The 14,202-nt window shown below is 46.1% G+C and overlaps 1 long non-coding RNA gene across 1 annotated transcript in view; it reads left to right on the top strand.

Annotated features, from left to right (window-relative positions):
- LOC126293538 (uncharacterized) overlaps positions 1–10,904 on the top strand; it is a 60,645-nt gene extending 49,741 nt beyond the window's left edge. Inside the window, exon 3 of the long non-coding RNA XR_007552301.1 lies at positions 4,919–10,904. This is a non-coding gene — a long non-coding RNA (uncharacterized LOC126293538). The remainder of the gene's footprint in view (positions 1–4,918) is intronic.
- Positions 10,905–14,202: the final 3,298 nt, after the last annotated feature.

Here is a 14,202-nt window from a genome sequence, read left to right as displayed (position 1 = left end):
TGCCTGTGGTTCTGTCAGTGTGATCATGTGATGTATCTGACCCCATGAATGTGTCAATAAAGTTTCCCCTTTCTTGGACAATGAATTCACGGTGTTCTTATTTCAATTTCCAGGAGTGTATTTGAGAAAGGACACTAAAAATACCAACAACGCTGCGAACTTACGCACCAACATATTACATGGGAAATAATGACGACTTGTCCAGTCCTTAGAGAATGTTCAGCAAACAAGAGACGAATCTCCTAAAATGTAGAAACACGAACAAAAAAAAAAAAAATAAGCCACTAATAATCATGTAATGCGTGCAGACAGACAGGGGTACCGCGCCAAACATTACCGCTCTATTACAGATGGACTTCTCGTGGTGCAAATGGAGTATTTGCACCTTTAATCACGTGCGAATTTGCTACGAGCGTTCTTTCGCGAATGTCTTGACACAAGCTGAACGTGACAACGCGAAGCTTCCAAAGTGGTGGAAACGAACACACGTAGCATGAGGGAGGCACCAACTACCACACTACACCCATTCGTGAAGTGAAGGCTACCGGGAACTGCAACGAACTGAGACTGCAGCGAGCGTCTCTCAGTAGTTTTGTTTCCACGGACGCCACACAGAAGCGTGATTCCACTACCTCATCATCATCATCATCATCATCATCATCATCATTTGATTATGCCTTTCAGCGTTCAGTCTGGAGCATAGTGGTTCATGGTGCCGGTTCCTGTAGTCATGTCCTAGTTCATGAACCACGGGCAACGTATAAGTGGCCAAGTAAGTTGTCCCGACAGTCGGGATACCAGTTACTTTGTAATAAGGTTGGGCATCTCGGACATATTCTGAGTCGTGGTCACCTTTGTGCTCAGACGGCAAAGACTACCAAATCCACCGGTTAATCCCTCAACCGTTAGGGGTAAAACCCAATGGGACTCGGGGCAAGTAAGGCTAGCAACCTGCTTCCCTGGTACTTTAAATACGATGCTGGCAACAATCAGAGCGTGATTCCTCCTACAGAAAAAAGTTTGTGTAGCCAGCCCAACTGGGATGAAATGATAATTAAATCAAGAGCCTAAGCTGCCGACAGGCGTTCATATACATCAACGTGGTCACTTGAAAATGTGTGCCCCGACCGGGATTCGAACCCTGGATCTCCTGATTACATGGCAGACGCTCTATCCATCTTTTTTTGGTACATTTTGTTCCTTGTGTTTGGTCCCTGCGGACGTCACTTGATATCCGGTCAAGTTCGTTTGTTGACCCTTCAAATCAGTTTCTTATTACAGAGACCCACCAGCTCTCTGGCCGAGCCGGCATCCATCTGAGCCACCGAGTTCACAGAGGATAGCGGCACTGCAGGGATTTATCAACTGCACGCTCCCCCTGAGAGCCACATTCCCAGCTTAGTGTCCACACGCTACATTCGTAGTGCCCCTGTCCATTACACTCATTACTCGCGGCAGACATTCTTCTCGAGTCCCGTAAGAGTTCGGGCAATGCGTGTGCATCCAGCACAGACGAAAAAGGTCAATGGCCGGTTAGCTGTAACTATATGGAGATGGTATCTGTTCTTTCGGACATATCCGATACCATGAGGTACCATCTTCATATGACCTAACTGGACGTTGCAATGCAGACAGTTGCTGTGCCTTTCTGTCGAGGGGCAGTTCGGCCTGGCTAACGCTCAGGTTGGTGGTAATGCGGTGACTGCAATTGACGGCCCCTGAACGTTCTGCACATTTACTCATCTATATCTTATGTATCAAATGTTTGTTAATCATGAAAAGTCCTCCATCCTCACTGTCTGATTGTCCTGTACTTAGGCAAGCTATCGGTGGTTTCAGTTAGCTATGTAATATTATGTCCAATGTACATTCTAAGACAGAAAAGAGCGACGCAGCATGAAGAAATTACCCAAATGGGACGGAAATCGGTAGGTACGCTGTACTTTACAGACAAACTAACGATTAGAATTTCAGAGAAACTGGATGATTTATTCAAGAGAAAGAGCTTTAGAAACTGAGAAAGTCAGTAATGTGTTAGTCTACCTGTGACCCTAATGCAAGAACTTATTTAGTTTGACATTGACTGACAGAATTTTGCAAAAACAGGTATATGTCTGATAGGGTAGCCGCAATCAGTGATTTTAGAGTGTTACTTGTAATCCGTCTTGACTGCAAAATGTTTATTCATATGGCCGGTTTCGGTTCTTCTAGAACCATCTTCAGATCTGATATTTCAGTTACAGGAGTAACCCAACCCGTCCAAATACAGCAACTTTCACATGTGACGCAGCATGTGAAAGTTGCTGTATATGGACGGGTTACTTCTGTAACCGAAATAGCAGATCTGAAGATGGTACTAGAGGAACAGTATGGATAAAAATTTTGCAGTCAAGACGGATTACAAGTAACATTGACAGAACTGTTGGATATCATCCTGACGGATACCGTGCCAGTTTCTGTCCAATTGGCACGTTAGATCTCGAAATCTAGAGTTGTTTGGAGGGTCTTGCTCTTAATGCTCCAAACTTTCCCAGTTGGGGAGAGATCCGGCAACTTAGTGGTAGAAACCAGGAATGGTGGTCGAGGTTGGCTTCTGTTTTCTTTCTCTCTCTCTTTTTTTTTCCCCCACAGCAGTACCTCTTCGGTTGTCATCAGCGGCACCCATATAGCACTATATTTCATCGACAGTATTCTAAGACCCGTTTTGTTGGCTTCATAGGGAGCCATACTGGGCTTACGTTTCAGCAAGATAATGACCCCCATCACCCGGCAGGAGTTTCTATTGCTTGCCTTCGTGCTCGCCAAACCCTACATTGACAAGTATGGTCGCCGGATCTCACGCTAGTCGAGAACATTTGGAGTGATATAGACGGATCCTCCAATCGCCTCCAGATTTTGACGATCTAACTCGCCAATTGGACAGAATTTGTCACCATATCCCTGAGGAAGACATTCAACAACTCTGTCAATCAATACAACACCGAATAACTGCTTGCATAAAAGCCAGAGGCGAACCAACGTATTATTGATTTCCTCAATTAATGAAAATATTTCTCTTCACTACATCATCCAATTTTTCTGAAATTGCAATTATTTATTTGTCTCTACATGTCCATTACATCTACCGGTTTTCGTCCCATTCGTAGAATTCCCTCGTGATGCGTATTTTTTTGTCTTAGAGAATATAAATAAGAAGATTAAATTGGTCACCTTTTTAACTAACTAAGCCATTCCTCCTACAACTGAATTCGTAATTATACACTCATGCTCACAATTTAAGAATAAGACTGATACATGGTGAAACAACGCTCCGGTGGGCAGTTTGCGGGTTTAAATCACCTCGGGGTATGACCATGCAGTGTATTTGACCTGAGGTGGTCGCACGGTGGCGCTGGCAGCAGTCCACATACGCAGAGGTGTGTTCGTGCATGTCAGAGTACGGTGCATCGAGTAAATGTGCAGGCGTTTTCAGACGCGTGCTAATGGTGACTGTGTGTTGAAAATGGCTCAAAGAACACGTATTGATAACGTTATGAGGGATAGAATAGTAGGGCGACTGGAGGCTGGTCAAACACAGCAGGTCGTAGCACGGGCCCTCCGTGTGCCAGAAAGAGCGATTATGGCAACGATTCCAGCAGACAGGAAACGTGTCCAGGCGCTACAGCACGGGACGTCCACAGTGTACAACACCACAAGAAGAACGATATCTTACCCTCAGTGCCCACAGACGGTCACGGAGTACTGCAGGTAGCCTTGCTCGGGACCCTACCGCAGCCACTGGAACATTTGCCTCCAGACACAGTCTACAGACGACTGAACAGACATGGTTTATTCTCCTGGAGACCTGCAAGGTGCATTCCACTGACCCCTGGTCACAGGAGAGCCCGTAAAGCCTGGTGTCAAGAACACAGTACATGATCATTGGAACAGTGGTCCAGGTTATGTCACGGACGAGTCCAGCTATAGTCCGCACAGTGATTCTCGCCGGGTTTTCATCTGGCGTGGAACAGAAACCAGATACAAATCCCTTAATATCCTTGAAAGGGACCTGAATGGAGGTCGTGGTGTGATGATGTGGGGTTGGATTATGATTGGTACAGTACACCCCTTCATGTCTTTGACGAGGGAACTGTAATAGGCGTATCGGGACGTCATTTTGCACCAGTATGACCATATTTTCAGTGGTGCAGTGGGTCCCACCTTCCTCCTCATGGATGATAATGCACGGCCCCACCAGGCTGCAATCGTGGAGTACGTTGAAACAGAAGGTATCAGGCGAATGGAGTGGCCTGCCTTATTCTCCAGATCTAAACCCCATCGAGCACGTCTGAGATGCTCTCGGTCGACGTATCGCTTCACGTCTTCAAACCCCTAGGACACTTCAGGGGCTCCGACAGGCACTGGTGCAAGAATGGGAGGCTATACCCCAGCAGCTGCTCGACCACCTGATCCAGAGTATGCCAACCCGTTGTGCGGCCTGTGTACGTGTGCGTGGTGATCATATCCCATACTGATGTCGGGGTACATGCGCAGGAAAGAGTGGCGGTTTGTAGCACATGTGCTTCGGGACTGTTTTCTCGACTAATCACCTGTACCGTGGACTTACAAATCTGTGTCGTGTGTGTCGTGGCACCACATTCTGCACTTGTCCTTAATTTATGAGCATGAGTGTACAAGCAGTCCGAATTTGTGTTTGGAATTTCAGTTATAATTTTATGTATCTCTCTCTCTCTCTCTCTCTCTCTCTCTCTCTCTCTCTCTCTCTCAGTAAAGGAGTAGGGCAAGCCAGCTGCTGAGATTACCACCTGCTCTACCTGTCTCCCGGAAGTCTCTAGCTTACAAGTTACTTTAACTGATACAGCGTTTGTGCTCCGATGTTTACGAAAGCTGTGTGCTTAGTGTGTTCTCTGTTCTGCAGGCTGGTGCTAAGCCTTTCCTGAAGACGGCATCTGGTGTTGGAAACGTAGAAGCACGGCGCCGGGTTGGTGCGACCAGGATGGCACCGGCTCACCGCCAGACAGCGGCATCGCAGCCAATTCGTCGGCTGGAACACCTCTGGACAGGAAGAAGTCTTCCAGCGTGTCGGCGATGAACGCCAGACCGCGCGTCCGCTACTATGCGACGCTTTCACGGTGCAGTGTGCGTAATGAGACTGTGGACCCTGTAGATGGGATTCGATCCTCGTGGGGCGCTGAGTTCTCACGAGTCCGACAGCGCACCTGCAGCAATGGTGAAAGCCTAAGACGACGGAACTCTAAGTGCCTATCTACACGCTCCTTATGCCGTGCGCTAAAGAAGAACGCGACAGTATTTGTGTATTTAAACGTACAGCAGTATTAAACACAGAGCTGTCATGGCGTCAAGTCTGGAAACAGAGTATGTAGTTCTTCATTTGTTTGGAACTGCTGCAGTATAGACCGTGGTATTGGACAATGCGAAAAGAAGAAAGCTGTGGTAATGTGAAAAGTACTGAATGATCAGACGGCAGGATAGGGGAATCGAAAAGACTCATTCGAAAATATTCTCAGAGGACGAATCTTCGTCTTAAATCTATTTGAGAATGAGTGACTGTAATGACCGATTCGTAGTAAACATTAGAGTCGCTGTCTTGATTCCTCGAGGCCGAGTCGAGAAAACGATGTATGTTATGGGTAAACATCCGTTCGTTGTCATTCTTAGGTTTTTATTTCAGACACCTATTCCGTAGCGAAAGCTCCATCATCTGGCTTTTCACGATCTACTCGAGGTTTTTCGTCATGACGTAGTTAAGCAGTCGCAGTTGCATAATCTATTTTGTGAGAATCTGCTTCACTACTTAGATTAAATTCGCCGCGAGCTACCAACGAAGCAGGTTCATGCAGCTGCGACTGATCCACATGATCACTACGGAAATCTCGAGTAGACCCTGAAAACCCTCATGATGGGGCTTACACCGAAACATACGTAGGGGAAATAAAAATTTGGAAAACCGAAATGCAGGCAGCAACTAGACTTTCATTAACCAAATATAAATCTATCATTGTGTCAGTGTAATACGTGAAGCAATTTCGGATACTATTAAAAAAAAAAAAAAACACAACCGGGAGGCTGTCATCATATTATTTCCAGCACAACTACCGAGCGAGGTGGCGCAGTGGTTAGACACTGGACTCGCATTCGGGAGGACGACGGTTCAATCCCGCGTCCGGCCATCCTGATTTAGCTTTTCCGTGATTTCTCTAAATCGCTCCAGGCAAATGCCGGGATGGTTCCTTTGAAAGGCCACGGCCGACTTCCTTCCCTAATCCGATGAGACCGATGACCTCGCTGTCTGGTCTCCTTCCCAAAACCAACCAACCAACCAACCAGCACAACTTCTCTTTAAAGTTCCAATGGCACGACTTTACTATCATGTTTTAAAGCACCGCATATTTCATTCACTGCGGCTATACGTTTGCTCTACACTCTGCAAGGCACCTTACGGAGTGTGGCGGTGGGTGTTTTGCGCTCCGCCAACAGTCTCTCGCTTTTCCTGCTCTGACCGCGAATGACACGCGGGTAGAACGAATATTCGTAAGCCTCCATGTAGGCTCGAATCTCTCCAGTTGTACCTCCGTGGTGTGTCCGCGACGTATGAGAAACCAATACGTTCGTTGTCTCTTTTAAGAATTTACGCTTTCAGAATGGCGTACACTCCTCAGCGATACACAACGCCTCTCTTGTAGCATCTGCGACTACAAATGGATGAACATTTCCGCGACGCTGTCGCACTTACTGAATGATCCCGGGAGCAATCTCATCGCTATTCTATCGATCTGCTCTATTTTCTACAGCAAACCCGCTGGAGAAAATGACAGGCAACTATCGGTGGAATGACGGTTTTTAAGCTATCTCCCTAGTGGGTAGAACACATTTTGTGTGATTTCTCTCAAAGAATCTCAGTCTGGCATCTGCCTTTCCGGCGATTGTAACTATAAGGTTTGTGTCAGTCATTGCACACACGTACACATTTTAACTATCGATTATACTGGTTTCAATTTCTAAGTTATTATCAATATCGCTATAAAATAATAAACAGTGGAGAGAAACACAAATGTAAACATTGCATTATGAAAGTAATTGTACAGGTATGTATATGGGACAAATTTGGTAACCGTAACTAATAGATCCTTCTTTGGCGTCAGGTGGTTAAAAACCACACAATCTCTCGACCGGGCTCTTCTCGGCCAGTGTCAAGTGGTGTTTTGAGGCATATTTATTTCTACAGCTTCTTTTATGACGCTATTCCAAAGCCTCTAAGTCCTCTTAACTATAGATGTTTCTTCGAAATTAATCGGGTATTCTGTCATGGCTGATTTTTCACGACAACGTAAGCCTAAACAACTCCTTCTTCACGATGCGTACTGTTTGGTCGACGTAGCAGCAGCGACATAATGCTATCTTATAGAAGTCAGAATGCTTGGAGTGTAGACCGTCCTTCACCGGCCCCGTGAGCCGTCGTACTTTTGCTGGGGGCCTGAACACTGATGAAATGTTGTGTCTCTTCAGAAGCCGAGTAATCATTCCTGACACTGTTCCACAGAAACACAGGTTTCTTGTTCTCCTCTTCCGTGGTGTTCCTTTGCGTGCCTCGCCCGAAATAGTGTGTATTATTTGGCGGTGACTGTAGTCGTTTCCCACAAGACTTTTCGAAGGTGGCTTAGTTCTAGTGGCAGGTTTTCAGCGACTGAGGTGACTTTAGCCCGGTGGACGAGGCTGATCAGAACGCCAGATACCCAAGAAGATTTTATTAATGGGTATCGCCGCGAGACGATGCATTCGTACATCGGTAGCGTAATGTATCTTGGCCGACGCTTGCATCAGACTAAGGTAGGAGCGAACGTATCTTGACGGCTCGTACAAGAGCACTCAGCAGCAGCACTCAGCACTCCGTCTAAAGGCCTCAAGTGGCCCATTGGGACCGTCCGACCGCCGTGTCATCCTCAGATGAGGATGCGGATAGGAGAGGGTTGTGGTCAGCACACCGCTCTCCCGGTCGTTATGATGGTTTTCCGTGACCGGAGCGGCTACTGTTCGGTCGAGTAGCTCCTCAATTGGCATTACGAGGCTGAGTGCACCCCGAAAACCGGCAACAGCGCATGGCGACCCGGATGGTCACCAATCCAAGTACCGGCCACGCCCGAGAGCGCTTAACTTTGGTGATCTGACAGGAACCGGTGTATCCACTCCGGCAAGGCCACTGCCGTAGTATAGGACTGAGTTACCTTTTTTATTTACTGTAATATGAGTTAACCACAAAGGGGCGGGCTGCTAGTGGAAACCAAGTCGCTTCAGCCGAAGATTTCACACATTTAAGCGATGTCTTAAAATATAAAAAAAGATGAAACTACAGTTTTTTTAAATAGACTTTTTTGGGCGAAAAAGCACTCTGTCTTCAGGCCACGAGTGGCATACCGGGACCATCCGACCGCCATGTCATCCTTAGTGGAGGATGCGGGTAGGAGGGGCGTGGGGTCAGCACACTGCTCTCCCGGTCGTTACGATGGTTTTCTTGACTGAAGCCGCTACTATTCGGTCTAGTACCTGTTCAATTGGCATCACGAGGCTGAGTACACCCCGAAAAATGGTAACAGCGCATGGCGGACCTGATGGTCACCCATCCAAGTGCCGACCACGCCCGACAGCGCTTAACTTCGGTGATCTCACGGGAACCGGTGCATCCACTGCGGCAAGGCCGTTGGCCTTTGGTGGATAACTGTCACGAATTTTAAAGCTTTTTGGATGATTTTATATTAGAACTAGTATACAGTTACCCAAGGCAACGTTAACACATTGCCGTCACCACAATGGTGTTGTGAGCCTAGTATCGCGCAGTGGCAGGCGACAGCACTTTAGTATCTTTTTCATTCTGTTGGTGTTTTGTTGAGGTGACAATAATCTACACATGTCAACAATTTTTTTGTTTTTATACGCACTTGTGCCCTTTCATCATGGCAGTCGAAAGAGACGGTACTATTATTTAGGCGGAGTAAAACTTCGAGGTTGCCACTACATCGCGTACGTCTCATCATGGTCCGGTTGACAGACTTTCTGGTCACATAAAGTAACACCAACTAATGGGCCTACGTATTTCCGAAACCAATAAACGAAAAACGAAGAAACTGCTATGTATGTTACAAAAACAGAAAAAAAGAATGTGCAATCTTGTGGAGTTGCGTTACATCTGGGAGTAATAGAGTGTTTAACTGAATGAATAAATTCAAGAAAGGACCCTATATTATCTGTAACAGGTGAATATGTTTGGATGCTCTATATTAGAGACTTTCAATCACTTTCGTAAGGGATGCATCGCTGACTTAACGTACTTCAATTTTCAGAGAGTTGCTGCTATTTCTGAAAGTACTGATGCACACGAGACTCGAAACGTTTCATTTTGTGCTGCTGCAAAACTGCTCAGATGTTGATGAGAACTGTTGTGTGATGTCCTTAGATTAGTTAGGTTTAAGTAGTTCTAAGTTCTAGGGGACTGATGGCCATAGATGTTAAATTCCATAGTGCTCAGAGCCATTGGAACCATTTTGTTGTTGTTGATGAGAACACCATATAGACCGGTATCAGGATTCACCTGCATTCAGCGTATGGCACGCAAGGCTAATAATGTAGTGTACCAAATGCCGGAAAAATCAAAAACTTTGGAGCACTAAACAACGAAATCCTACAATTCGCGCTCATACTAAGTTAATAAGCTGCATTTAGCTCTGAACAAACAACTATAGCAAATTTCCTTTAGTACATAAAAAGTCGGTAAACAGCATGTGGTTGCTGTTTGTTCATAAATCAAATTGCTAAGTTATAGTTACATATATAAATGAGACATTATGTTTGTAATGTAACTCATGGAGGAGGCGCTGTAATCAAAAGTGCCTAAGTTTACCACCACAATGGCCGCCGAGGCACTTTTTAGATTGTTCGCTGTTCCCAGCAGGCCACATAAGGGACTGTGGCCTTGCAATTTTCACAGCAGTGAGTGTTGCAACTGCACATGTTAGACTCGACTTAGCAGTTCACGATTATCTCTGGATTACCATAGCGACTGATCAACAGCTACCTATAAACGATCTGACATACAAGTTTCTTAGCTGCTATTTAATAATAACTACTAAGCCCTCAACGATCTATACGTAAATAGAACCTGCAGCCACAATATGAGTTTATAAAATAAAAGTGTGTGTGAAATCTTATGGGACTTAACTGCCACGGTCATCAGTCCCTAAGCTTACACACTACTTAACCTAAATTATCCTAAGGACAAACGTACACACCGATGCCAGAGGGAGGACTCGAACCTCCACCGGGACCAGCCGCACAGTTCATGACTGCAGCGCCTTGGACCGCTCAGCTAATCCCGCGCGGCTACCGAAGACAATCAAAATAAATATATGAAACAATCAAATTTTGTATTTATTTACGTATGTATATCTCTGAAATTTCATCAGTGCGGGGAAAGTGGGGAAACAGGGTTGAGAACCTATCAGAAGTAACGATAAGATTAGTAAAATGTAATGATTTATAACCTCCCGATAATGTCAAGAACGGCCGGCGACAAGCCAAGTAATCCCAATGAGCGCTGCCGGCGCCAAGAGAATAAATTTGTGCGAGATGTGCGGACGGCATGATGAAGATGCTGGTGGTGTATCAAAATAATGATGATACGGAAGTGGAACGATGAGCAAGGCTGTTGGCCACTGCGGAACCGCTGCTAGTCATTAAAAGTCATTGAGGGGAAGCAGCAAACTGGAATGGTTGCGTAAGGTGTGGCGTTCTTACTGCGGCTAGAAACAAGGATAAATCTCAGGACGAATTTGGTGATTGGGTAGTAGGAGTTTGTTGAAGTTGCGGTGTGCCAGGATGGATATGGCATGGGAAGGGAGAGTAGAGAGGGGGGGGGGGGGGGGGGTTGCATGCAAGGCGGGATACGGATGCAGTGTGGTTGCAAGGTGCCTGGGTTCCTGAGTAGTGGTGAGGGTGAATGGGTCCGGCCAGCGGAAGTCCTTACACAGCCATACATGTCTGTCCGAGCTAATGCAATTTGATTTGCGTGAGTGATTTAAAGTTAGGTTGAGGTAAAATAATACAGCAGATGAGAGGGCTTTACATTACGGAAGAGCAGTCCAGAATTATCGAAAAACGTTTTAGAGAATTAGTAAGTAATTTTCACAGGCATGGCGAGTAATCGGATGACGTAGTTTCGGAGGTGGTCATGTTTGAGAACGTGTCGGAGACGTGCCCGGCGCCGATTGATGGAATCGACGCCACCCCACTGGTCGGGAAGCATAGCGATGGCAATCGAAGGCAGCGTCTGCGATGCCTTTTGATGCTGTAGAGAAGCGAAAAAGGTTCTCGTGGACGAGCCTGATACAGGTTGCTAAGCGCCCACAGTTGTGTTGGGTTGCAGAGCGTTTCTTCACTGTTCCTTGTTTTGTACACCAAATGATGATGACTGATAAGAAGAAGCTGATCTAGCCAATACAAAAGTGGGGTTTGCGTTGACTGAAACAAACTTTCTAGTCCGGGTTAATCAGAACACGGACTCTTTCCGCCAGCAACATGGCAAATATGAACAAATTTCCTGCGCTTAGTTCTATGTGATCGCTCTTTATATCGCCCCCTCCGCGAACTCCTGCCGCTACTACGATGTCGAAACGACACGTCTTTTGTCTATACTGTTCACATGAAATATTCACGGCGGTTTTTCACCTAGTTCTCCTTGTCTCGAAATCACTTTCGTCAGCACGGTCGATAATATCTCCAGTAAACACATGTGTCTTGTCTTGCCGTTCTTCCTGAAAGCCCATTTGCGAGCAAAGATTTCGGTTTCTGTCGGCAGTATCCGTCTATCATCGGGTGAGCTTTCACATATGGACACAGTTTTGCCTTCTTTTCCGTCATACATGAAAAAGTAGGCTTGAGGTAAGAGGTTGAGACAGCCTGTGAAACTTTGCATTCTCTTGTCGTACGCAATGAGGAGCGTGTATATAGGCACTAAAGCTCGGTAAGAGCGAAAGATATGGCCTATCATAGCGACTTAACTGCAGTAACTGTTGAAGACAGTTTTGAACGAACTGCGCGAGAAAGTATATCTCGCGCTAAGTGCCGTAACAACAACATATCGTCAGAAAGAAACTTCTGTACTCTTGATCAGTGATTTGTATACTTTTCTACTACACTGCTTAATTTTTCCTTCTGAACAAATGTTGTGTACTACGTTATGCGATACTGTTGGGTCAGTTCTGAAGTAGCAAACAGTAACAAACAAAACGGAAAAGGACAGTAAAGGGGAAACTTGAAATGAATTGGAAACATTGTTTCTGCTACTACATTATGTAATAAAGTACTTTCACTGAACTTGTTGAACTTACTTGATTTCTACCGAAACTAGCAACCTCTCATCGCATCCTCAACCCCTCCCGATTCTTTAAACAATCTCCCATGTTTTCAGGAAGGCTACATTTTTACGCATCTCAATGTTTATGACATGATATCTTCTGAACTATTTCTCGTAGAATGATGTAGTTTTGTAGGTATGTTCAGTGGGATATACCGAGGTCATGGGATAACTCCTGATGTCGTGCCGGACCTCTTTTTTCCCGGAGTAGTCGAGCAACGGCGTGGCATGGGCTCAAGTCGACGTAAGTCCCCTGAAGAAATATTGAGCCACACAGCCTCTATAGCCGTCAATAATTGCTAAAACGTTGCTGGTGCAGGATTTCGAGCACGAACTATTATGGCCCATAAATGTTCGGTGGGATTCATGTCGGGTGATCTGGATAGCCGTATCATTCGCTCGAACTGTCCAGAATTTTCTCCAAAACAATCGTGAACAATTGTTGCCCAGTGACATGGCGCATTAATATCCATAAAACATTCCGTCGTTGTTGGGGAACATGAAGTCCATAAATGCCCGCAAACGGTCACTAAGTAGTCGAACAGAACCATTTGCAGTCGGCGATTCGTTCAGTCGCACCAGAGAACCCAGACCAGAACATACAAACACAGCCCACACAATTATGGAGCCACTACGAACTTGTACAGTGCCTTGTCGATAATTTGGGCCCATGACTTCGTGCGGTGCGCGCCACGCTCGAACCCTGCCATCAGCTCTTACCAACTGAAATCTGGAGTCATCTGACGAGGACAGGCGATGCAAGCGGTCCTGCTGTCATATTCGATTAACGCCAGATTTCGCCGTACGCTCGTTCTGCGTCCTATGTTGGTGCCGTTATTTCACACGGCGCTGCTTGTCTGTTAGCAGAGACAACTATACCGCTGCTTTCGGTCTTTAACTGAAGCCCGTCGGCGACTGCATTGTCCGTAGTCATAGGTAATCCCTGAAATTTGGTATTCTGAGCACACACTTGATACTGTGGATCTCGGAATACTTAATTCCGTAGCCATTTCCGAAATGTCCCATGCATCTAGCTCCATCTACCATTCCGCGTTCAAAGTCTGTTGATTCCCACACCGGTAGCATTTTTACACAGCCACATGTGTACATGGCTACAAAAATGGTAGCTCTGCCAATGCAATGCCCTTTTGTACGTTACGTACGCGATACTACCTCCATCTACAAGCCTGCATATCCCTGTCCCGTGGCTTCTGCCACCACTTGTTTTTTCACGCTATAAAGCCTAATAAAGTGCGCTTTAAATCTTTTCATGCAAGTTATTTTGTATCTGACGTGCCCAATATTTTTCAGAACTTTCAGATGCAGACTCCCCGTTTGGTTTATGCACACTTTTCGTTGTACGTGTTTAGTCTGTAGGTACGATGTTTAGGTTTTTTTATTGGTAACGCCGCCGCCACGTAGCGCTCTGAATGAAAATCACTGGCTGTGCCGTGTGCAGTCTGTGGCTGGTTTGCATTGTTGTCTGCCACTGTAGTGTCGGGCAGCGGCATCTGGATGCTAACAGCGTGTAGCGTTGCGCAGTTGGAGGTGAGCCGCAAGCAGTGGTGGACGTGGGGAGCGAGATGGCGGAGTTTTGAAATTTGTAAGAATTGGTGTCATGAACTGATATATACACTCCTGGAAATGGAAAAAAGAACACATTGACACCGGTGTGTCAGACCCACCATACTTGCTCCGGACACTGCGAGAGGGCTGTAGAAGCAATGATCACACGCACGGCGCAGCGGACACACCAGGAACCGCGGTGTTGGCCGTCG

This window comes from Schistocerca gregaria, chromosome 10 (genome assembly GCF_023897955.1).
Source record: "Schistocerca gregaria isolate iqSchGreg1 chromosome 10, iqSchGreg1.2, whole genome shotgun sequence".
In the NCBI taxonomy this organism is placed as follows: domain Eukaryota; kingdom Metazoa; phylum Arthropoda; class Insecta; order Orthoptera; family Acrididae; genus Schistocerca; species Schistocerca gregaria.
The sequence above is the reverse complement of the archived record's forward strand: the minus strand, read 5'-3'. Positions and strand labels throughout refer to the sequence as shown.